General features: G+C 37.8%; 1 protein-coding gene across 1 annotated transcript in view; it reads right to left on the bottom strand.

Annotated features, from left to right (window-relative positions):
- The window catches only part of LOC113491174, an 83,787-nt gene that overhangs the window by 1,852 nt on the left and 56,814 nt on the right, over nucleotides 1-25,121 (bottom strand). The window lies entirely within an intron of this gene.

Below are 25,121 nucleotides of genomic sequence, written 5' to 3'. Positions count from 1 at the left end.
TGCCCAGTACTCTGCCCATATGTTTACGGGCATACCCACAACCAGTCCAGGCTGTTTTCCAAGGAGCTGATCACTACATATATGAGAGACAGTGGACAAAACCTAGTTCTTCATATTCTTGCTATTGTCTTACTAGAGAATATGAAGTTCTAGATAACTTTTTTTTGCTTATACTTACATTGGCACTTCACTGGGTCTAGACTAAATGGAAATTCTCTACCTGACTGCAGCAAAAGTTGGGCAGAGACCTCAGTAGCTAGCCATGGGTTAATTTTGGTTTTGAAATACAGCAAACTGTTGTGGAATAGAAAACTGAGACAGCTAGGGACATTGGCTGTATTTTCTGAAAGGAGGTGGAAAATTTTCTGAGGGAAATTTTTTCATAGCATTATTCTGAAAGTCAGAAGAGTGGCACATGAGAGGCAAGTATCTTTGTTCAACTAAAGTAGTGGAGGATGCACTGGTTTTGTTGCTAAGTTAGAGCAATAGCAGCTACTGCTCTATGCAAATGTGTTTTTAGGGTTAGCTGCCATTATTGTCTGAAGTGACATGTTTATAAAATGTCTTTACATGAATAATCAGCTCACACAGCAAAGCTGCAGCCACCCGACAGCACAATTTTTTTCCCACTTTGGAGGTTTTTTTTAGCTGTCACTGTTAGTTTATTCCCTGTATGACAAAGAAGTAGTAAATAAAGGTGTTTTCATATATTGAAACAATCTGCATGTTTATATTTTTTACAGCTGTTGCAAAGATGTAATTGAAACCCCGAAGAGCTTTTGCTCTTTATACTACTGAAAGCCAAGCTAAACAGCTTTTTGCAAATTTCCAGTTTGGAGAACTGCGGAGTAATTATTCAAGTGTTTATGCAGAAGAAAAAAATAGTCTTCCTTTAGAGACAATATTTTCAGATTTTAGTTCTCGTTTTTTCTGTTTCATCTGCCTTTTCTCTAGCTCAAAAAATGCCTCCTAGAATATCTTTGAGTAGTAGCTATATAGGAACTGGACCTGTTCTTTGACACTTAAATACCACACTAAATTCTCATTTCTATAATGCATGCAGTTTTTGTTTAGTCATTAAAGAAAATTAGAAAACTTTTGATTTGCTGCCTTATAGTGCTGGTGACCATGTATCAACCTGAATTTGTATGGCCCAGCACTACTTTTTGCAACTGAGCTAAAAATCTCTGCCAAATTGTATCAGAACCCAGGAATGAAAATAATAGGGATGACTTACTTCACATATATCCTCTGAAGGTTGTTATGATCAACTGCAAGTAAATGAGAAAAATATAGGTAGTTGATAGTTCTAACTTAATCTTTGACATCTCAATAAGTCATTTTAATATTAAAATTTTCACTATATTTTCTGCATGAAAAAACAAAAGAATGTGTTTTTAATAGAATTTATGCAGGAAAGCATTGAAAAAAATACTAGAGTACTTTTAATGTTTGTTCCTACCTCAAACATGCTGAGATGAGGCTTAAAAACCCACCAGAGAATTCAGATTTACTTCAGTGCTGTTAGTAAAAGCTGTCATTATCTGCATCTTTTGAAAATGCTTGAAATGAAACACAACCCAATTCTCAGTTATAGAACAATGTAATACAGCAAAGATATAATCTATTTTTTCATTATAAGATGTGGGTGCATAACTGGAAGAACACTGACATGATTATGTTTTAGTAAACGATTACAATATACAACTCTTTAGTGGGGCAGTGAAAATCAGAACTTGCTCTGACTTTATCACAGCAGAACACTTCTGTTGTATAGGTAGACAAAGAGCTTGACTTTCTGGTATATTTTCAGTTTCACAGTCCTGTTTCCTGTCCTTTAGTTGTCAGTAACTTCACTACTCAGTGATTTTTGTGGGGGGATTAGGGTTAGCCTAATTGTTTTCCCCTTCACTTTTGATAGCATTAGTGAGGCTGGCACCTCCAGCAGAGTCCCTTGGGCCTTATTGCTGCTGAATAATGCATGCCAGAGGTCTGTACCCCAGAGCAACTTTTACCCACCCGTACTTGAGGGTTTAGCAAAGTGAAGTATGATCCCAACAGAGGCTGAACATAGTCTGGGGTAGAAGCAGGCAAGTCTGGCAGTGACCTAATTAGGAGCCATGGGACTAAGAGGGACCACAGAGTTTACATGACCATGCCTAGCCCTTGGTTAAAGATGTCCAGAATTTTTGCTTGGATTTGTCTTAGTGAAATATGAAAGCAGCCACTGATACTTTTCATTTTTTCATCCATCCACATCTTTTACAAATCTCTAGTTTTTTTATAGCTGAAACCTAAGAGTTGAGGAGAAACATCCAAATGTGTTGTGACAGAGAAGGGCATACTGTCCCTTTTACCTTCTGAAATATTAAGGACTTAAATGTTCAGTTGTATATGTGGTTCAGGGAAAAAGCAAATGGGGAGAAATGTTAGTGGAGTGAGGGGCTTTTAGATAGAAACAAGTATGCCAAGTCTAATACAAGGTTAATCTAGTCCAGTATTGTCTTTCTGGAAGTGAGTAATAGGGAAGTTTAGGGAAGAAAGGGAGACGTGAGGGAAGAATGTAAAGGTACATAGATGTGGAGCAAGCCTGTAATGGTATTTCCCACTCCCGTTCTCAGATTCCAAGCCAGAAGCAGTGTCTTTGTATCTAATAATGCTTGGTGTATTTCTAGTCCATGACTTTATGTAGTTACTTTTCAAATACCTGTGAACCTTTTATATCTCCAACACCTAGCAGTAGTGAATTCCAAGGTTTAGCTGTATCATGCTAGACATACATACTACTGCAATTTAGGTCCAGAAGCGGGAAGCTGAACTGGGTCAGAGCAAAATTCTATTTACTGTCCTGTCTCAGAATATGCATTAGCAGGTATCTAGGGAAGCATATAAAACTAGACCATTCTTCAAGATTTGCACTTCTTCAAGAAGGTTTATGCACCTCAGGGTTTTTTTTCATTCTTTTTTTTCAAACAGTGTGAGATTTAGACTTGTCCAAAAAGCAGTTTTTAACCCTCCCCCACCTCAACTTTGACCCTTATAATCCAGTAATAAAGTAAAAAGGTGTCTCAGTCTGCTGATTGCATGTTCTGTTTCTTGGAAATCTTAAAAACAATAAGACATTCCCCTGTTAAGAGAGGTTGACTGATATAAAAAATTCTGAAAAGTAGACAAGTCCAGAATAATCATTCACAACTACTCATTTCAAGGATAAAATTTTTATATTCACCCTGAAGTTTCCTGGAAAACAAAACTTTGAAATCTGAAGCTAACCCTGTTCCAGATTTGTTCTGCAGTAACAAATAAATACAGGATGCTCCAAAATGCAATTGATATAACAGATCCTGAATTGATGACTGTGTTAAATATTTGCTGAAGCTTGATTTTGGGCAATATAATGATCCGGGCAAACTGGCAAGTGTTCACTCCCTGTAGACCTTCTATTAAGCTCATAAACCTTCACTACTTAACATTTTGGTGACCTAAGAAACCGATCATATATACATTTAATGACTGTATAAAGAAATGAATCGCTTAAAATGGGATTAAAAACTGCTGCTTCAGCATAGATCTTTTAAGTCAGTTGGAAATAATTAACTTCAGAATGATTTATTGAGGAGATTAATCTTTCAGTTGGAGTTATCTACATGACCTCTTCTAAAGAATATTGCTCACTACAGTTTTAATGGATACAGGATGAGCTAAAGTAGTGTTACTTGCTTTTGTTACCACCCAATAGACATTTTGCCTCAATACCTCTTTATGTATGTAATTTATTTACCCTGGCATATATCTAATTAGGCAGTATCATATTTTGAACACTACCCTTCTTGATGCAAGAGTTTTTTATATGAGGCAAGCCCTGAAGAATCTTATGGATCAGATCTTTCCATCTTTTGCAACACATATCAGCATAGTACCAAACCATGAATTGTTTGTTGGTTGTTAAATTTCCTGTTGAGATCGTAAAGCCACAGGAGGTTAAGTACACACATAAAATCCTATTGATTTCCAATTAACAAAGATAACCTCTACAATCTGTGGATACTGTAAGCATAATCTCATTTCTCTGGGAAACATCAATTTGTTGATTGTATTGAATGTGAATATAAATCATAAATTTGAATCCACATAACACAAAGGATGCTTTTTGTATCATTTTTTGACTTCACAATTTTTGGTACACAAATAAGCCTAATGTCTCTGGCAATCAGTAGAAAAACATTATTTTATCTAGCTACCCTTAAAAAAAAAAAACCAAAGTGAGAAATTCTGTGTGCATGTTTCTCCTCTCTTTCTGTGAGTTCTCTCCAGCACAGATAACTCCCACTTTGGCTTAGAAAAACAGACTGCCTTGCTCACATCAGGATCTCTGACTTTTTATGGGTTTCAGACAGTCTGAGCATAATCCTTAGATTGTTGAAAGCATATTCATCTCCAGTTCTTCCTGGAACCAGCTTTTAGCCTTATAAATAATAAGCCGTGTCATGCCAGAAGGAACCAAGCATTAAATTTCCTACATAATTCTTTTGAGGATCCAAATTGTTTTATATTGTTTGATTTCATGTTCCCATTATCAGCCTCCTTACATTTCATTCCCAGTGTAACAGGAAGGACAGCAAACTAAGGCAGACAAGCTAGCTGCAGAAAAATACCATCAGTTATGCATGACAGTCCTTTCCTCAAAAAACACTTGAGCTTGGAGAACGCTCTGTTTTCCTTCCATGTCACACATGTTTCACATAATACATGTCAGATAAATATCTTCGCTATAGGTGATATCTTTGCTTAAGCTAACAAGAGGGAATTTCTGGAATGTCAGCTAGCAGGATCCCTTCCTGAAGGGTCCCTTGTTGTACTTATTGTCAGTATCTTTTGTCAAAGATGTAAAAAAGTACCTTGAGCTTTTCTGTTACTAGGAGCTAGCATGACAAAGTAATAGCAAAATGATCACATGAGTTAACCAAAATAGCCTTCTGCTGGAGTGAAGCTAAGCTTTCGACACTCTATGATGTATGTGTTTTTAATCTCCCTTTACTAGCTCTACTACATTAGCACTGCTACAGTTTTATCTGTGTCACTCCACCACTTCCTTTTGTTCATAATGCATTTCATCACCTACAAGACTCTATCTGATTTCTTACTAGCTAAAAAATCTGGGCAGTCAACACCTAGAGAGTTTGATGGCAGAGCAGCAGCTGGGGAGCTTGCAGTGCATGCTCTAAACTTGGGAGTACCAGTCCATGTATAAAAAACTTCCAGTTTAATAATCCTACTTTTTATTGAAACTTATTTGCTCTCTTTATCAACCAGTAAGGCCTGTCTGACACAGGAAGGAGCAATCTTGTGGCAATGAAATTTCAAAAGATGAGTTAAATTTGTTCCTGTAGAAAAGGAAGGACATGAGAAGTAGGAAGTGCTGAGTACTACTAATAGGATTATGAGATACTAATAGGATTATAATACAGGCTCTACAAGCTCTTCTGACACCAGAAGGGCTCGTTTTGTACAACCTCCAAGTCTAGCCTAACACAGCAAACCAGCATGTGACAGAGAGCATCTCTATGTGTGCCTACCTTTTTCTGCAAGAAGCTGTTTTTCTCAGATGATCTAAAAGCCTGGAAGGAAAACTTCTACCCTCAACTTGGTTACAGTCAGCGGTTGTTATGGCTTTTGCCAGTCTGTTTCTAGAGCTATAAGATCCATGAACAAGGACTTTATTCTTAGCAGAGCTGATGGCTTTTGTTTTAACTATGAACTGTAGCTTCGGAAGCTTTCTGTCTTTCCCTTTCACCTCCAGAAATTGATTTTAAGCTAGAGAAGTTAGTTTTCATATGTTTCCTCTGTTGTCAGTATAGTAAAACAGTCATTGTCATGGGTGACACAGACCACCTTCTCTTAAACTCATGTCGTCAGTTGCTGCTGTCTCTTTGTGGATCATATGGGAATCCTGAGGTGAGTCTCCCAAACAAAATTAGAATGAATCATGAACACCCCAGGGGCTTCAGCTGACCTATCTGAAAAAAAAAAAAAAAAAAAAAAAAAAGAAGTAGTATTTAATCCTGCTTATAAGGAATTTATGACTGTAGATGACAAGTGCTAAACTTATAGCCACCAACTACCCAGAGTGGTAGCAGCTCTCTCCTCATATAGTCTCTGCTTTTGCATGTAAATGAGCATGTTAACTGCAGAACTAACCCTCAATATAGCCATATAATTTTGTATGCCCTTTATCCAAGACTGGTAATGCTGCTTGCATCACAACAGTCGGTCAAGTATTGGAGTCACTGGTTAAGAGATTTGTAGACAGACAGAATTACAGGGTGAGGTTGGCAGGCACCTCTGGAGACTGCTCAAAGCGGCGTCACCTAGAGCTGGTTGCCCAGGACCATGTCCAGACAGCTTTTGAATATCTCCAAGGATGGAGGCCACCCAGCCTTTCTGGGCAACCTATTGCAGTGTTCCACCACACTCACAGTAATATAAAAAGTGTTATCTTCAGACAAAATTTAATGTGTTTCATTTTGTACCCATGAGTTTCAATGAATTTGTGCCCAAATTGGTGGTTCTGCTTATAATGTGGGAATAATTCCACCTAGAGACTGATTCAGCTCACTTAAAGTAAGTTTCTAAGGTAATGTCTATATAGCTAAATAAAAAGGGGCTAGGTACAGGCTGAGTTGTATTTATATGGTGAGGGACCATGTCTGAGAGTGAACTGGAAGAGTCCCAAGCAGAGCCAGGGAGTGAGGTGAGGGGTAAGCAGTGTGGGTGATGACCAGTGACCAGTGCTTGGGCTTGCTCTCTCTAACCCTCTTGTCTGCCACATAGCTGCACCCAGTAAAGAGCAGCATTAATTTCCCCCTAAAAGCCCGAGAGATTAGTTACACCCATAGTACTTAACATCCTCATCGTGCAGAGGACTTTATGCCATTAATGTTTCATTCCCTTGGCTCTTGAATGTAAAGTCTCTAATGAGGACACTTGAAAGCGAGAGATTTAAAACAGGTGCTCTGCATATATTATGAGGTAGATACTGAGAATGTAGTATCTGTCTGTTTATAAAGCAAACACATAGTAATAACACCTAAAAATGACTTTATGTTCCCTATTACACAAAGTTGTTGGAGATGTGTAACCTACAACAGAAGGAAATGTGCAAGATTTCAAATCCAGAAGAAACACTGATTATTAGCTGGTGCAACCTACCATATATCAGCTGATTTCTGTATTAAGTCACTAATTTTAAGGTGTAGAATAAATGTTTTAAACTCTTACATAACATTTAAATAAGTTTAAATTTATTAAATAAATAACTTAGTTTAATGGTAACATGGCTAAAATTATGTACTATCCTTCCAGGCCAAAATTTGGCCAGAAGCTCCTGTTGCATTCTGCATTATTATTTTCTTCTTGGTAAGTACTTTCAGGCAGAAGCCAGGTCTTTTGATTGTTTTGTAGATGGTTCAAGAGGCTCGGTAACTTCTTTTTGTGGAGCAGGAAACATCTATTTCTTCTCTCAGGTGTCATTGACTTATACACATCCTTCTTGTATTACAGGTATCATACTTTGATTTATGACCTCTCCACTCTCAGCCTTAAAAGTGGTACCATTGCTATTCTCCAGCCTAATATTCCAATATTGGTATGCATGCACTCAAAAAAAAGAGAAATCTTTTACAGTAGTGCATTGTGATAAATCCACGGTCTTGTAGATAACCTGTGTCAGGAGCAGGAAACCAACTCAATTTCCTAAATGTCAGTTCAGCAATTTGCTCACTATGGAATCACTGCTCACTGAAAAATAATTGCAGTGTAATCTGAAGTCTGGGAAAGTTTTCTAGTGACTCTCAGGGGCTTTAAAGCCAGGAGTTACTTAATTTTTGGCATTACGTCTATATAGTTGAGTTCAGATCAAGCATTTCTTTTCCACTACAGAAAGTGCCTCAAGGCACAGTGGTTGGTTGTCAGCTCTTCCTTTGCTTGTGTACACTGACTAACATATTAGTAGTCTTCCTTTTTTTGTATTAGAACACTAAAACTAAGCTTTGGGAACTTATTAGGAAAAGTTTAGGGCACTCTCTTACATGTAGATGGGAGAAGAGATGAGAAGTTTTGCAAACCCTCAGATAAATAATATGTAAATACCATTGTCTTTAATGGGACCTCATTTATCAGACTTCAGCATTGGAAAGTTATTTGTTTTACCTTCATTTTTGCTTTCCTAAAAATACAATCAGTAGACAAGAAAGTTACCAAATAAAGCAATGGCATATTATTTTGTTAATATGTTAAGGAAGGATAGTGGGTGGGGATTATTTTATCTAGCTCTACAACTTGTGTCTTCATCCTAGATGCCTGGTGATTCCCTCAATATCTCTCTTTATGCAAATAAATAAATAAATAAATGCTTAGAATTGATAAATTCCCTTCCTAGTTGTAGGAGAAAGGTTAGGTGCTTTTGAAGGCCTCCAGAGGGAGATCCATTATCTGTAAAAGTACCTTCTTCCCTCTATTGCCAAGTCATTTACCTGAGGAAGACTGATCCAACAGGTACTCAGCCATTACACATAACCAAACTCCCAAGTCCCAAATAAAACAAAGGTAGAATTATTTTCATATGGCATAGTTCATTTAGTTTTATATCTGTATGTGGTATGACAAATCATATTTATCACATATTTTTGATCACCTGTACTAAAATCCCCTTGGCACTTCAAACACCTCTTATAATTGCTTCTGTTTATGCGAAATTTCATTGCTCCCAGGCTATAAGACCAAATCAGGTACTGAATCAGGTAATTCTGGAAGGTATAATCTTTCTCATGTGCATCAGAGATAAAACACTGACAACAGCATATGACAGTCAGGAATAATGGAAGAAAATACTTGATAGTATCGTTTTTAATAATAGCCAGACAGCAAGATTTTTCCAATGATACATTACCTGAGGGTAACCATCCCTGGACAGTGTTAAAATATTCCTTCATTCTGTACTGTGGGTACTATCTGAGTACAGAATGCTTGTGTTTTCTGTGATATTAGAAAAGCGTTTTGGGAACATTAAGATTTTTAGTGGACGTTTTCTTTTAAAAGTACCAATTGTCGCTTAGACATCACCTCCCTTCCCCTGCTAAGGTTTCGGCATGTTGACCCACCTCAAGCCAAACTGGAAGATAAGTAGGAGTTTCAAAGACAGTTACGTTACCACCCTTATAGTGAATACTGATGTCTGGGTGGAAAGGAGTTCCAGGCTAATGGCCCAGCTAAGAGAAAGCTGAAGGATCTGGCTGGTGCCTCAGCACATGTGTTTGTCTAGGATAACAACAGCATTGCTGCCCCTAGGGATGTGGAGAGGTGTTGGGGCTATTATGATGGGGGAGAGGCTGGGGAGAAGACTGTCTATCTATAATGGACCTGGGCTTCATTGTTTTCTTGCTTATAGAGCAACTATGCTTTTTAAGGTCTTTACTTGTAAAATATGTAAGGTTTGAGCATAGGAGCAGAAGACTCAACATGCTCCTTATTCCTTGATAGGAAATTATTTTGACATAATATCTATCCAAGGGACAGCTACCATTATGCTCTGCCTGCTTATTCACATTCTTCCTTTCTTGTTTCACTGTTTTATCTATGGGTTATTACTAAGCATGCTTATTGCTGTACATCTTCTTATGGCTTTTTCAGTCAATGCTCCTTGATATTTCTCTGGGTAGATGGCCACATATTGCTCTTTCTCTTTCTACTCTTGGCATTAAAAAAATGTATTTTATTGTGTTTAAGCCATAATTCAAGAAAAGAAAGGTTACTGAAGTGCTTAGATCTGGCAATGGAGATGAGAACTTTTATAATCAGTGCAGGAGAAGTACAGCAGATAAAGGAATCTAAACTCAGGAACTAAGGTGTGATTGTGGGAGCATTACAAAAACACCAAGGAGCTGGATATGCTACAGGTGTCTCAAATTATAAACTACATGATAACACCACTTTTCAGCACTTTCAGAGCCCTTTAATAATGGTTCAACATAAAGGAGTTCTCTGTGCTTATGATTAAAATTGGTTCCAAGAGAGACACTCAAATGTCTAACCAGTACCTATTCCGTGTGACAAAGGGAACAGAAGAGGCCTCATAAACTGTAATGAAAGACTTCTTACCTATGCTATGTAAGAACAACATTTTCTGCTGACAGTAGGACCAGGGGGTACTCTATGAAGACAGAAAAGCCTCCCTCACCCTAATAATATATAACCGGCTATGTAAGTCCCACTGTATTCTCACAGTGCACTCTTCTCACACATGCAGTGAAGATGGTCTTTATAAATATTTCATTCCCCGGTAGTCATTTTGATAAACCCTAATCCTGCACTGTGACCATTAGAGTACTAGAAATCAATGGCAGAGACATCGTCTGTGACCCAGCAGTTAAAAAATTACAGTCTTTGCCACACAGTATAACATGTAACTGAGGCATAATGCACCACATAATTTTTCAGTGCAATTAAAGAAAGGAGATTGTTACTGATGAAAGACATCTTAGCTAATTCAGTTAAGATAACTTAATTTTAAAGTTCTTATAAATTCCTGGCAGCACCTACAAGGAGAGGTTTCTCTGTGTTCAGTACAGAAGGAGACATTTTGGACTGGAACATTCTATTATTTTAGCACTAAGCTGATCTTTACATCACAAAGACAAGTTCATATACCTGCTATTTACTGTTGAGCTGGATTAAGTATTTTCTGGAAAACACTAGCTCATCTCTTGCATCTTTCCCCACTGTTCTGTTTCCTGCAAGGAGTGCCCTAAAGAGTACACTTGTGAGATCTACATGTTTTATCGTGCAGGTGGTTATATTCCCTTAAGTTTTATGCCCCACTTAATGTATCTAAAACTTAGAAATTGAAGGTCAAAAAGATTGATTTACCATTCTTGAAAATAAGACCTTATTATGATATATGGGCCAATTTGTGCTTTTCATACCTATTAATTCCAGACCTTTTACAGATGCAGACAGAAATCAAGATATTGGTTACATTCAAGTTAATTTTAAAACCTTTTTAAAAAAATATTCAACATGTCTAAACTTTTTTTTTAGATTGAAAGATGAAATGCTAAACTATAATCCCAAGCCCTACTTATGATTTGATAGAGAATAAGGCTTCTTCTGCACTCTTATAAAACGAACTTGTGCTACATATATAGTAAGAAAAAGAAGATTCTTCATCATTGTATTCTGCTTGAGATGTATTATTGCCTTCCTTTGAAATACCCTGTCCATTGGCACTTTATCTGTGTCTCCTTAGTAAGCCTAGTAGGGTAATTTCAAATTCATGCTGTTAAAACCCTTATGCCTCATATAAACCCAGTGTTACATCATGTATTTTATGTCAGTGCATGCAAGAAGTATACTCAGGATCTAACTTCAGCTTGCAAACTTTGCATTTTATCATTTATATTACATTGATGAGTATCTATATGACTTGAAATGACAACTTCCACATCTGCTTCTGCTATGGACATTTGGACTGTATGATGGTACATGACAAATATAATCTCATGAGATTATTATTTTATTTTTATGCTGTATTTTTGTGAACTATAAAAAACCCCTCTTGTTTAAATAAAATAAAGGAGTTTACATTTAGTGTTTTAAGATTTACCTTATTTTTACATTGTTTATATATTATATATATTTTTTAATGTTCTTTCTGCTCATGGCACTCAACTAGCATAATTACATAGCATTATATTTTGGGATTTTAATATTAAGAAGTGTCTTTTGTTTCCTGGTGAAGGTTCAGCTGTGTTCAAAAAGGCTTACTTTTACTGTAGCAGGTCTCTCCAGTATTCTCCCTTCCATGTGATTCAGTGAGATTACCATAAACAGGACATAGATGAGCAGTCAGCAGCCTGACATACTCTTAGATCTACCGATTTTCAATGTTGAGACGCTGTAGGCAAACCACACATCGATTGTGGACAAGCACATGGACAATTTAGACTTACTCGCAGACGTATTCATTCCCTAATGCCATATGCCATATCAGTAGCATATGAGGTGCCCTTACTTGCAAGATCTCGTGTGCTCTGGGTTGTGCTGTCAGTGACTGAAGCTATCTCAAAGCTGACCTTTGTGTGGCCATCAAACAAAACATGTGCTAGACATAAATTTTCCCCAAAGTCAGTCTTTGAATGCAAGAGATAGCATTAAATTGCATCTTATTTCCATTGTTTGTAGCATAAACAAAAAAGAACTGAAGGAAAAAATGCTATGTCATATGTCACAAGAACTTTTATATTTGGCACAAGGTAACTGGGGATAACAAGGAATATCTTCTGGGGAAGAAATACAGCAGATTACTCAGAAAACATTTGGATTGCATCAGGGAAAATATTTCTGATTCAAGAAGTAAAGAAAGTAAATAAAGGAGACATTCTTTTATATACATTGACAATTGTGGGGAATGGATGAGAACCCTAAAGAAAAGTCCCTTTAAGAGTGGTCATTAGAAAAAAAGGTTCATGATCCTCAGGACAAGAAGAAGGAATAGCAGCTGAGTGATAAAAGGCAGAATTCAATAAATTCACATAATGGGTAGTCAAGATCTCATGTAAAGGAAAATGCTGTTAAAGGGTTAGCACCTTAGAAATAATACACACAATAACATAATAGCAATCCACAGGTATATACTATCCCACTGTGAAGAAATGAGAGAAAATGCAGTAAGAGATCAGCTTGATTAAAGCATGAACTGTGCATGAACCTTAAACACAAGAAAGAATCAAGCTGGAAGCAGAAACTAGGTCAGACTACTGAGGACGAGTGATAAATATAACATGAACATGTAGGAACAAAATTTTAAAAAGCCAAAGCTCAAAACAAGATGCATCTGCCAAGAGATATCAATCAATTTAGAAGTGCAATTGCAATAGAAGGAAGGTGAAGGAAAGGGTGAATTGATCAGCTGTTCAGCAGAGAGGAAAAGCTATGGATGGGTGATACTCAGAAGGTCAAATTTTGTAGTAACTTTTTTACTTCAGTCCTTACATGAATCATTAATTGCAATTCAGGTGTATTATAGTTCACAGTGATAAAAGTCAAGACCTCATCTTTGAATGGTAAAGGAGCAATTTAGAGATTAGAGTTTTTCACGTCAGCAAGGGATTATGAGTTTTGTAATGAGAAATTAAAGAACTTCATGATGAAATATTAGATACTACTGTGGTACTTGAGAGCATGTGATGGGCAGGTAATATCTTGAAAGATTCACACAGGGAAAGCCAACGTCTGTCTTTAAATAAGGAGAAAGAAAGATTGGGATATGATTCAGTCATGAATTTCTGCTCTCAGAAAACATTTGAACAACTGACGAACTATTTTTTAGCACCGGAAGGCAACAAGGGTGTGAGTAGCACCTAATACAAAATTACCAGATTCATGTGATTCCCTCCTATGCCAGAACAACCAGGTTTGAAAACATAAATGCCATTTATCTTGACTTTAATAGGGTTTTCTGTATTGTTTTCTGTATTGTCTTATACAAGAAATATGATCTATATCTGGGAGTTTGGCTAGATGATCTTCCAACAAAAACCATGCTATGCTATAATTCTATAAAACACTGACATAGTGTGGATACAGAAGGGATGGGTAGGTTTCACAAGCCATGGAATTATGATCAATTATTTGAAATAAAGAGGAAAGCATGTATCTAGTATGGTTCCCCAGATATGTTTCTTCAGTCTCTTTTAACGTTTTTTCTTAATGTTCTGAAGAATATGCCCATTTAATTTTCAGGTGACATGGAGCTGGGCAGCATGAGAAGAACATAGAGTTCAAAATTACTTTGAAAAATTGACTAAGTAGCTAGAAAATAGTAGGATGAAACTGAATGGAGACAAATGTAATGTTTTATTCTTGGGCAGGAGTAATCAACTGAATACACATGGGAAAGGAATATCTGGTTAAATAGCAATGCTTCAGAAACGGAGCTGGGAGCCACACTGGATCACAAGGTGAGCATAAGACACAAATGGAAAAAGGCAAGAGTAATTTTTATACATTCAGGGCATATAGTATGTAAGACAAAAAATACTACCTTCCTTCTACTTTCTATCATCACGGTTATAGGGCAGTATCCAAGACCGGGACATTGCATTTAAATAAAGGCAACTGACAAGTTCAGTGAAAAGGCTTAAGAATAATCACGAATATGACCTGCATTGAAAGACTGAAGAATTCATTTAACCATTAAGGGGGGAGAGCTATGAAGACAGTAGTCAGATATGTGAAAGAATGTTGCAGAGAAGACTGTAATTTGTCCCTTATTTCCATGGTGAATAGGAATAACAAAATTATAGGAGGGAAGATTTCAATTAGTAACTGAGAAAACTTGCTTATGTATAAGGATAGGAAAGAGTTGGTAGAATACTGGTGAGGTTGTATCCCTAAAACTGGAGACATCGCAGAATAGTTTAGACAAACGTGTGTCAAGAAAACTTAGATACGCTTGATCTAAGTGTAAGGCCAGGCGTGCCCTAATGACTACCTGTAGTCACTTCTAGCTCTGTGATATTTAAAGCTAGAAGTCAGTTTACATAGGTTCAATGCTTATGTTACGAGATCCCAGATGTCAGACTGTGTTTAGGGGTTATAATGTGAAAATATTTGAAATAAAAAGGAGAGATGATTAAGCCCTGAGCATGTATTTGGAGAGCTAGCAAAATAAAAAGCAAGAAGATATGAATTAGTTTGTCTAGAATAAATTCAGTGTAAAAGTTACACTGAGTTCTTTTGGTACATGTGTGTGAAAATTAGAGTATGAAAATATATGAAAATCTGTGATATTTAGTAATTTACTTTCTTGTTTAAGAAAAGAACTGTTTTATGGTTATAACTAGAAAGCTAAAAAAAAAAAAAAAAAAAAAATTATGTGCTTCCTGAAATAGTGTCCTATATTTTCAGTATAACATTGTATTCAAATGTTATAATTTGATTAAAAGTTTAAAATGAAGACTGCATAAATGCATTAGGTAATGTTCCCTTCAAAATATTGTAACCTACAGCAATTCGGTCTTTTCTAAAGGCAAAGACTTTGTTCTGAAAAACTAATTTAGAAATCATCTTCAGTTCAGATGATTTAGCAGTATTCAAATAAGAGAGCCTTCATAGGGAAGAAAAATATCCCAGCCTTCATAAAACTGATTAACAGATTTCCAGGCGACCCTTGGATTGTGACACCACTACTATAATATCAGAAGTGCTCATGAGAGATAAAAAAGAAACAAAACCTCAACATAGGTGAGAATATCGTTCTTCCACCATTAACTTTTATTATGAAAGTGAATTGAAAAGATTAAGCAAGAGAAAAAAATCAAAGAAGTAGAATGTTCTGTTTTTATCTCAACTGTCATAATTTGTGAATAACATCTTAAAATGCTGTATTACTAACACACATTCTTTATATGGCCTTGATTAAAAAGATGAGGCTTATGCCTGCATATATGTCTGAATTTTGAATATAATGAGCTGTTCAGAGTTGTACTTGGCTTGGGATGGAACTACAGGCCCTGTGAAGTGAATGCACCCTCATGACTGAAGTAATTTTTATAATACTTTAAAGTCAGTGCATGTTCTATCCCTTCCAAACCATTCATCTGGGGAAGAGATCTGAGTATTAGAGAAGGTGGCTTAATTTTCCATTCAATAGCTATAGCCCAGTGATGCTTGAAATGCAGGCAAACAAACCGCACAAAATCCAATTAAAAGCAAAGATGCTGTGGAAATTCAACTGGTTAAAGATGTTTGTGTTTTCATAAAACCTGGCTTTTTGTATAATTTTATTTTGCATGTCTTAGAACAATCAGTGGAATTTTGGTTAATTTGTATTAAAATAATAATTCATTAGTTTGACTTGTGAGTTTCCTGGTGTATTTAAAGCTTCATACTGAAGGATTAAACAATGAGTCAACACTAAGAATATCAAATAATTCAGACTTTGGACCTCTAGTCCTGATTCTCTTCTCAGACTTTCTTTCTTTATAGGATTATATTCCAGTTGACTGCAATGGAGTTATTCTTTATGTGAAGTTAGAAAAGATAAACCAGTTGTAGACACATCCATGAGTAGAGAAATAGAAAATAGACAAATAGAGAATTTACCTGTCTAGTTCAGGGCTACCTCCATCCTGTCAAATGTAATTGCTCCAGACAGTGATTCTGAGTCTGCAGGCCAAGTGGGATGCAGTTAGGGCTACCCTACAATTCAGTAACTTGACTACATCAAATGTACAGCCCTGGGGCCCATCTGATGCCCTTGCAGATTTCATTAATATTTTGTGTGTGTTGTTTCTGGTTCAAAGTGCCTGTGATAGTCTTAGGAGAGTATTGAAGGCTGCCAGATTGCAGTAATTAAACAGAACAACACTGTCTAGAAGAGGAGTAAGAGGGATGTATCTCTTCTTCCCACCTCTGCTGGAACTTGGACAGGCCTATAAAGGTTGGCATGATGTCTCAACCAAGCCTCTCCCAAACCCATCCTGCTTCAATGAAATGGGAGATTCCCAAGACTGCCTCTGATGCTGGCCGAAGCAGGCAGGTCTGCCTGGAGGAGCATGCAGGACCACGCCCCCACAAACTTTTGTAGGGCCGTAAAAAGGAAAGCAGGAACAGACCTAGTGCTTTTCAAGTATATCTGTGTATTTTGGGATTTTCCATGAAGAGATGTGGCAAGGAAGTTCAGCCTTTTCTTTAGACTTGAGGAGTAACTTGGAAAGTAGTCTTCATGGGTGAGGTTTTGCTTAGTTTAGTGATGAAAGCTACGAGGTGCTTTATATTCAGTGGACTGAAAAGGGTCTTGTGCATGTTGTCTGTCTCTCAGTCCTTATCTTTGGACCTTCCAGGACTGTCCAGTTTGACGGTGAATCATCCAGTTCCCTTGGTAAGGAAATGGTTAAGATTCTTGTGTGGCTTCCAGTTTAGGTGCCAATACCAAGCATGGAGACCAATAGGGTACTGTTTTCTGTAGGAGAGCGATGGGATCCTGTTTTCTATCCACAGCTTGTCTGTGCTTTGTGTGGGAATCTTGTAAGAACCTTGGCTCTCATTTGAATAAAGTGTGTGGCCCTTGTGACATGTGTCTAGTCTCCCAGCAAATTGCATAGAAAAAAGGCTGAAGTGTTGCAGCTGGAGGTCACAGAGGAAGATCAGGCTGCCTTGCACTCCCCCTTCTCTGCCATGCCAGTTTAGATGATGTTATAGAGTGTATGGGGAGAAGGCATCCATGTAGGTTCCCACTTCAGAGGGGACACATGGATCCAGGCTACTTGGGGAGAGACCACAGCTCCTGACAGTGTGCCCTTTCTCAAAGTTTTGGGGCAGCCGTATGAGTCTGTGGGGGGAGCGCTGGATTACCTTGCATCTCCCCCCAGACCCAGGTGCAGTGGGTAAAGCCAGGAGTCCTCTGCATCCCATGGGTTTCCCCATCCCCTGCTGATACAAGTTAGTAGAGGCCAGTGCACTGGGTTAATTGGATGTGCACAGTACAGAAAAGCAGCCCTGGGTACAGTTATAGAAAGAGAGTTTCCAAGCCTACACCTGGTGACCAGGAGCATCCATGGTGGTGTGTCACATGGCTGGGGCACTCACCAGGATACCCTAAAAATCAGGACACTTCAGGAAGGACAGTCTGGGCAAGAGGATTTTTAAGAGAGGAATTTTACTTAGAAATCCACCACAGTGACAGGAAATGTCCTCCAGGTTACCCTTTATGTTTTTGGAAATATTTAAATAGATGTTATCCCTCATAGCTTTTCAATCTCCAGGCCTCATTTTTCTTGAAGTTCAGTTTCCTCCATATGGTTACCATCAGCTAAAGAACCAGAGTTGGTGAGCTGCTCGGAAATGTTTTGTCATGCCGCGTATGAGTTTTTTGCTTTGCAGCTAAATGTTTTTACATTTAACTTGCACCCCTTCTGAGAAGAGATGAGTATTCACTGTTAGGACTGTTATTTTATACTTACATAATAGCTATTCATTTGTTTGATGAGTGAATTTTTCCATTAAGGATTTCCAAACCCTACATCGCAGTAGTCTGGACTGCCAATTGCAATTTGATGCAACCTTGACTTGCATATCATTAGTACAGAATGGTGCATGATGCCACCATCTTCCCAGTGATGGAAGCTCTGGCTTAGATGGTGCAGAGCACTTCCATTTGATCTAAACAAAATTGACTCAATTTAGCAAGCCAGTCTCACTAAAAAGCATCTTGGGACTTAATAACATGCATGCAGTATGATAAAATGTTTGGTAAGTGCAAGGGTAAACGGGGATCTTATTACAGAAAGCTGTTAGATAAATTTGCAAATGGATGTGTTTGTTTATTTACATTTTAAAGAAATTCTTATATAATTCTGTAGTAGAATGGTCTATAGATATACTTCATAATTACATTCTTTTGACTTTCAGAGTGCATTTTGAATTGTACTGTGTAATAATTTTATCAGTGAAATCTAACAAAGTAAAAGCAGAAAAAAATCAATTCTGGTTGCAATGAGCATAATTCAGGATAGGTTTAGCACTCAGTCAATTTTTTTTGCCTGTTGTAAAGTCAGCAGACAACATGTCTGTCAATTTATATCAAAATACTTCAGAAAGGCATGGGAGTCAGAGAAGAAAAGTAGAAAACTTACCTTTGTGATTCAAGACTACCATGGTTCAGGACACACATAAAGGTTTCAGGTCCGTTTTATGGCATTATTTTTGTATTTTAGAACCAAAGACAGTTTGTGCTCCATTAGAAATGCTTTTTTATTAATTTGGAAAATAACAACTGAGAGTGCCTTCCAGAAGCCTTCAATTCCCCCTCCCTCCTGATGGAAACTGGGTCTATTTACATTTTTCTAACCACAATATCATATCAATGATTTTGACCATGTCAGTTGTACTGTGAAAGTAAGCAGGGTTTCATTTGGGTTCATTACTTGGCCATTCATGTCTGAAATCCTACAGAATTTATACCACATGAATGGCAGGAGCCCACACTCACTCTAAACGGGTCTAGTGTCTGCTGGGAGATGGCTTGTCCATGGCCAGAGGTGAAGGTAACTGGATGCAACACGAGGAACTACAGGATCTGACATGAGATGTTGCTCAACATAACAAGAAACATGCTCTGAAGCTGCAAAAAATTACCAACACTGTTCCGAGGGACAGTCAGGTCTCACGAGGGCTGAGGAGGGTTATTGGTGACCCCATCCATGACACCAAGTACCTAGGTAATAGCACAAGAAATACTAAATCTGGGTACAGGTATATCAAAACTGGGACTGATGGGGAAAAGGTAATCAGTGGAAAGTTGTTTATTTTGGAGGGAACAAGGGAGAAGAAAATGTAAGGGAAGAAAAAATAGAAGAATATGGAGAGAAGGGGGATAAAGGGGGGTCATCTGGCACTGCCTTGCATCTGATCACTATCTGATCTCCTAACTATATTTCTGTGCAAGGGTGCTCTTTGTGCTCTGTGTGGGACACTGGTGAGCCTCAAGCCAAACTAGCTGGTGAACAGGGCAAGAGATGTAGGTCTAGATACTGGAAGGACTGTAAATCTAGGGGCTGGAGGACTGGGTGTTTGGGACCAGATACTGCAGGGGCTATAGGCTTATGCCAGCTACTAGAAACACACGTATGTGTGTGTGTGTGTGTGCGCGCGCGCGCACGCCTTTTGGGAATACACATTTACCCTCACATCCAAACAGCTGGAAAGAAAACATCTGGGTCCCAAAGCTGTTGGCTTTGCCTCCCCTTGGCCAACATTGCATACACAACAGTCGTGCCAATTCCCATTGCCTTTCCCTTCTCTGTTCCTTAATTTCTCATGACCCAGTTTACTATGACAATGCAAAAATTTTCTGAAACTTCATATAGGATTTTAGTCCCCCTACTATGCACAGAGTGTCCGCAGTCTGAAATCTATTATTGATGTGTCTGTGTTGCTGCTAGGAAGACAGGCCAGGGAACATGTTAAAGCATGCGATATACATTATCCCGTGTACTTGTATCTGTGTCTCCATCTGTAGGAACTGTGGAAATTTTTAGAGATTGGGTCAAACCATTTTAATTTAAAAATATTTTATGAAATATATTAAATAATGTACAGACACATTTGATAGTGCAGAAATTCCTTACCCTCAAAAATTCCTGACAGAGTATACTTTTATTCCTTATTATTTTAAAAATCTGGATGTATTTTGTGTATTAAATGTGCTGTATAAATATATTAAATTCTGAAGCACAGAACTCATTATTAAATAATTTTGCTTATTAGCTAATTTTGTTTTCTGCAGAGTCCACTTAAAATGTGTAGCTCTGTATTGTCGAGATCTTTCTTGCAGAGATGCTATTAGCTGTTATTCCAGATGTTACTATTATTATTTTAATTGTGGTATTTATTAAAAAAAAAAAAAAAAAGTGAAAAGTTTTATGGAAAACCGCTAATCTATTTTCACAACTGAAAGCAATGACCAAATCATCTGAGTAAGAGGCACAGTAAGCCACAGGATTACTTTTAGCTGCTTTGAAAGTAAAATAGCCTGTTGAATGTCAGTATTTGATACAACAGCACATAAGCCTAGACAGTTTTTTTAGAACAAGATGAAAAACTTGTGGTGATTAGTATGGTGTTTTTAATGAATGGTAATGTAAAGGCATTCTCAGCATTACCTTTAGGACCGTACTACTTTTATAAATCCATTTGTAACTCATAGGAGTTACGAAAATAGGCATTCAAATGTTTATTTAGCACTTCAGGAGCTCCTGCAGCTTGCATAAAACCCAGGAGGGATTATCTTTCTGCTCAGCTGCTGCTGAGATAGTATTTTACCCTCACTGACAGGGCTCCCCTCTACATGTTGACCAGCAGACCTGGATGGCCAGAGTGGGCAAAGAAAATACTGCATCTTATAAAGTAACATTACAGTTGGTTCTCCTTCTAGTGCAACAGAGGCACTTTGAGGCAGGAGGTCTTTATGCTTCCGCCAGGCAACAGAAGCAGTGAAACTCCTTGTTTCCAGATGTGGCTTGTTGTCATGGTATTATATGTTGCAATTTTGTAATCACCTTTATTCTCTTATGCTGTTGATCATATCTGGAGATTTCTGCTGGGATGGTTCTTCAGTTTGTGACCATGCTGGTGACTTCCATAAGTTGACCACCCATTTGCTATCATGACAGTATCAATTATCACATTAACTGTTGATATTAATTATAGGGTTTTTTATATTTGTCTTTATGTTTATAAATATTCCTTGCTTTCCCTTCACGTTTTTCTACATTATACCCATAAATCACTCAAAATATTTAAGTCCCCTTTGAATATTTGCATTTGATGCTTACCTATATTTACTGCTTCTTAACATCTGTTCTGACAAACTGTTCTGCCTTTTCTGGTGTTAACCTGAAGTGTTAAAAATTATCTTCTCCTTTTAATATGTTTTATGTTAATATATTACTTATAAAAATTGATGGGTTAATGACTGCTCGTTTATTCCCTAGAACAGAAGCAGTATTCCCCTCATGGTGAACCTGTCTTGATCCAGAGTGCTCTGCCTCATAGGATCAGGGAGGCTTGTCCTATCTGTTGCAAAGCTTGGTAAAAGTGATATACATGGAGTAAGAGCACAGCTCATTTCACAGGGGCTACAGGTCAGTGGCAAATCCCTGTTTGTCAAGATGTCCATGTGCCCTGGATCCCAGTGGCTGACATGCCATGTAACACATTCCATTGCCCATTTCTGAACACTCAGAACTGTGTCAGGACTGTGATCACTCACCAGTGATCAAACAAGATCTGACCTGGCCTTCTACTCCATATCTAAAATAAGCAGATTTTTCAGCCTCTATTCTGCACACCTTTGTCATTCCCTGCAGCATCAGCTGACACCTGCTCCATAATAAAAAGTTCAGTAGCTGTTTGCCCAGTCTCTTAGTGCTGTGACCAAGCTCCCACATGCATTAAACTGCATTAATCTCCCCCTAGATAAGAGTTCCCATCAGCTGCTTCTCTGTGGATGTCAATAGCAGCACTGCTGAGACATCTGAGAAACCAATGGCATGCTGTGGTTCCATCAAGGTATCCATCAGCTGGATACTGGATGTCATGTTGTGAGAGACTGAAATGTCCTATGACTGTCTCAAAGCTTGCTTGTGTCTGTGCAAACCTCCAAGAGAAGCTGCTGCGACCTGTGAATTGGTCTGGGGGATGTTGCCCAGAGAAGGGGGAGTGTATTGAAGGATGCTCCCCCCCACTTCTTTGCGGTTGCATTGTCCGGACTCTTTAGACAAGCCTCAAAGGGGCAGAGGTGTGCTGAGCTGGCCCCATCCTGGAGCTGTTTGTGGCTCTATTATGCAGGCCAGACCCCATGCATGCATTGCTGATGGACTGACAAGAGGCAAATGTTCCTGCCCTGATCAGAGAGAAAAACTAAAGGTGAGCAGATATGCTAATCAGTGGATACGATGAACTTAAAAAGGCAGCAGAAAATTTTGTGCAGTGTTTATCCACCATCAAAGCCAGATCCGTGTGCACCCACCACCAAAGAACTGAAGACCGAGGACCAACGGGACATCGCTGGATCCATGGTGGTGACCATTCTTGCAGCCCTGTCCCCCATCTTTGCTTTATTTCTGTCTTTTCCTTCCATTCTGTCCTATCACTACCCCTCTTCACCTTTTTAATAATAAAAACTTGTTTTGGGTATACAGCGTTGGACCTCGTTTGTGTCTTATTCTCACTCTTGGGATCATATCTGATATTGGATCGGGACACATGTCTACTGCGAAGTACCAAAAAGCATAGTGCACCTTTGAAGTGAGTTTTGGGGGAAACAGGATTTACAGGGAACTATGTGCACTGCCACAGAGTTTGCCAACTGTTCAAACTCATGAGTTTAACATAAAGATCTCTGCAGAAGCTAACAGCTGACACCCAGTAACAATGAACAGTCAGCCACTTAAATATTAATATATAACTAAATTAATTTAACGAGTCAATAACATAAAACAATAAAACAGGAAGAGCAGATTACCCTTGGAACTGGTAAACTGAAGAAACTCTGGAGAATCTTCTCTACCTAAATACTGTTGTGTCATACCTTCATATCCCTGGAACCCTCATAGGAATCCATATCTCAGTCTCAAAACTTGTTACCAATGGATGGATGATAGGTTTAAAAAAAAAATCTTCATGAAAATCTTGTAATAGCATGATGTTTGGAAATCTAGATGAGAAATTGTATGCTTGTTATCAGTATTCTTTTCAGCTGTAGTTTCAGACTAAATACCGTGATAGTTTTTGTTTTCTTCCTGCACTAATAAAAAGAGGAACCTCTATAAACCCAGAACATCTGTCAAAACCCACCAGACAGACGTGCTGCTTCTTTTTCAGCAGAGCCAGAGGAGCTTTTGCATAGCCATTCCCTAATATTTTCCATGAAGTCACACTGCTTTCGAAAGCATTACCACAGTTTTTAAAACTTTACATTTTTGAAATGAGAGGTCTCATTGTGTGCTTTGATGGTTGCAATTATTTAATGATGGCTACCAATGGATGTTTGTAGTAAGTACATTTTGCATGTGAGTGGTGCTACATAATGAATGATTATAACACACAAACTGCAGATATCAGGATATGTATCTTCCTGAATAAAACTGTGACTAAATTCTTGTGCTTTATCACCAAAGCAGGTCTGGGATATCTTGACATGCTCAGTGAAAAATCTTTTGAGAATCTCAGTTTTTTTGCCTCCAGCGAACACCAGACTACACATTATTCTGTAGAACATGACTGTCAAGCATTTTTGTTGGGTTGATCATGCATGAAAGATGGAAATCTTTTGCATCAGCAGGAATGGTGAATGGTCTCTTCAAGATGTTCATGTCATAGTGCTTTCTTTTTCAGTCACAGATTTAGCCTCTCCTCTCAAGGTGAGTCCCTTAAACATGAAAAGAGAAATAAGTGCCTTATAATCTTCTGGCTTGATTTTTTTTTTTTTTTTTTTTTTTTTTTTTTTTTTTTTTCTGTTGATCAATAAACAACAAAGTGCTGTTACAGGCAATATTTTCTCTTCCCTATCATTTTGAAGATTTTTACAGCTAGTCTTCTCTGTATTTCTGATACAGCCTCACAAGTTCAGTACATTAAGTTATAAAGCTTCTCTTTTCAGTATTTATCAAAACAGTATAGAAAGGAGGTGGCAATGATTTTCATTTTTAGTACAGAAGCTCAAAATTGTCTGGCTAGCTCTGTTACCCCTTGGATAATCCATGGAACAAAAGGTAGAAGAACAAATCTAATTCCCACTACAATCTTAACGCCTCCTAAATCCTTCAAGAATACTTGTTTTGGCTTTGATTACACTTAGAAAAAATGTAATCCGATTTTGCATTACTGTTGTATATAATTGCTTGCTCTTTGACTAAACATTATTTCACATCCAGAAATCCTCATGTGATTTGAAAACACTGCCCACATCACTGCTATATATGAATGTGTTGCTGCTGGCAGAGAAATGACTATGGAGTTTTTTGTGAAGGTTTTATTAATTATCATTTGCCTATGAAAGAATATCATATATGTGCGTTATCCTAGGAATACCATAAGTGTGGCCATTAGAGGGAGGGCAGGAAGAAGAGCGAGGCATTATTTTTCTTTTTCTTCTGCACCTTTTTAATGCAGTTTTATGAAGAATTCCCAGGACACATAGCATTTGACATGGCAAAAAAAATATTCTTGCAGACCTGCACGAAGTCTGTTCTGTATTCAGATAAAGTCAGCATAATAAAAAAACCGTGTTGGGCTCCTCCTGAGTATCTGACAAAGGCACAAATACTGGCTTTTTATTCTCTGCTGCTCTACTATTCAAATAGAATAAAATATCAGTCATGCATTTTTTTAATAAGTGTGAATGAGCTCTCTTGGCATTTTAGGCTTAGTGCACAGTGGGCTGGGTACTTGAGTTTTAATTTTCCTGTTCAGCTAAATAATGTAATTTTTCATGGTCTCTCTCCTCCTGAAGCTGTCTTAACAATCTTAGAAAGATTTTTTTTTTACTTTATGTACACCTT

Source organism: Athene cunicularia (assembly GCF_003259725.1).
Source record: "Athene cunicularia isolate RWA chromosome 1 unlocalized genomic scaffold, athCun1 chr1_part1, whole genome shotgun sequence".
NCBI lineage: Eukaryota > Metazoa > Chordata > Aves > Strigiformes > Strigidae > Athene > Athene cunicularia.
Note: the sequence above shows the minus strand (reverse complement) of the source record. Positions and strands in the feature narration are given on the sequence as shown.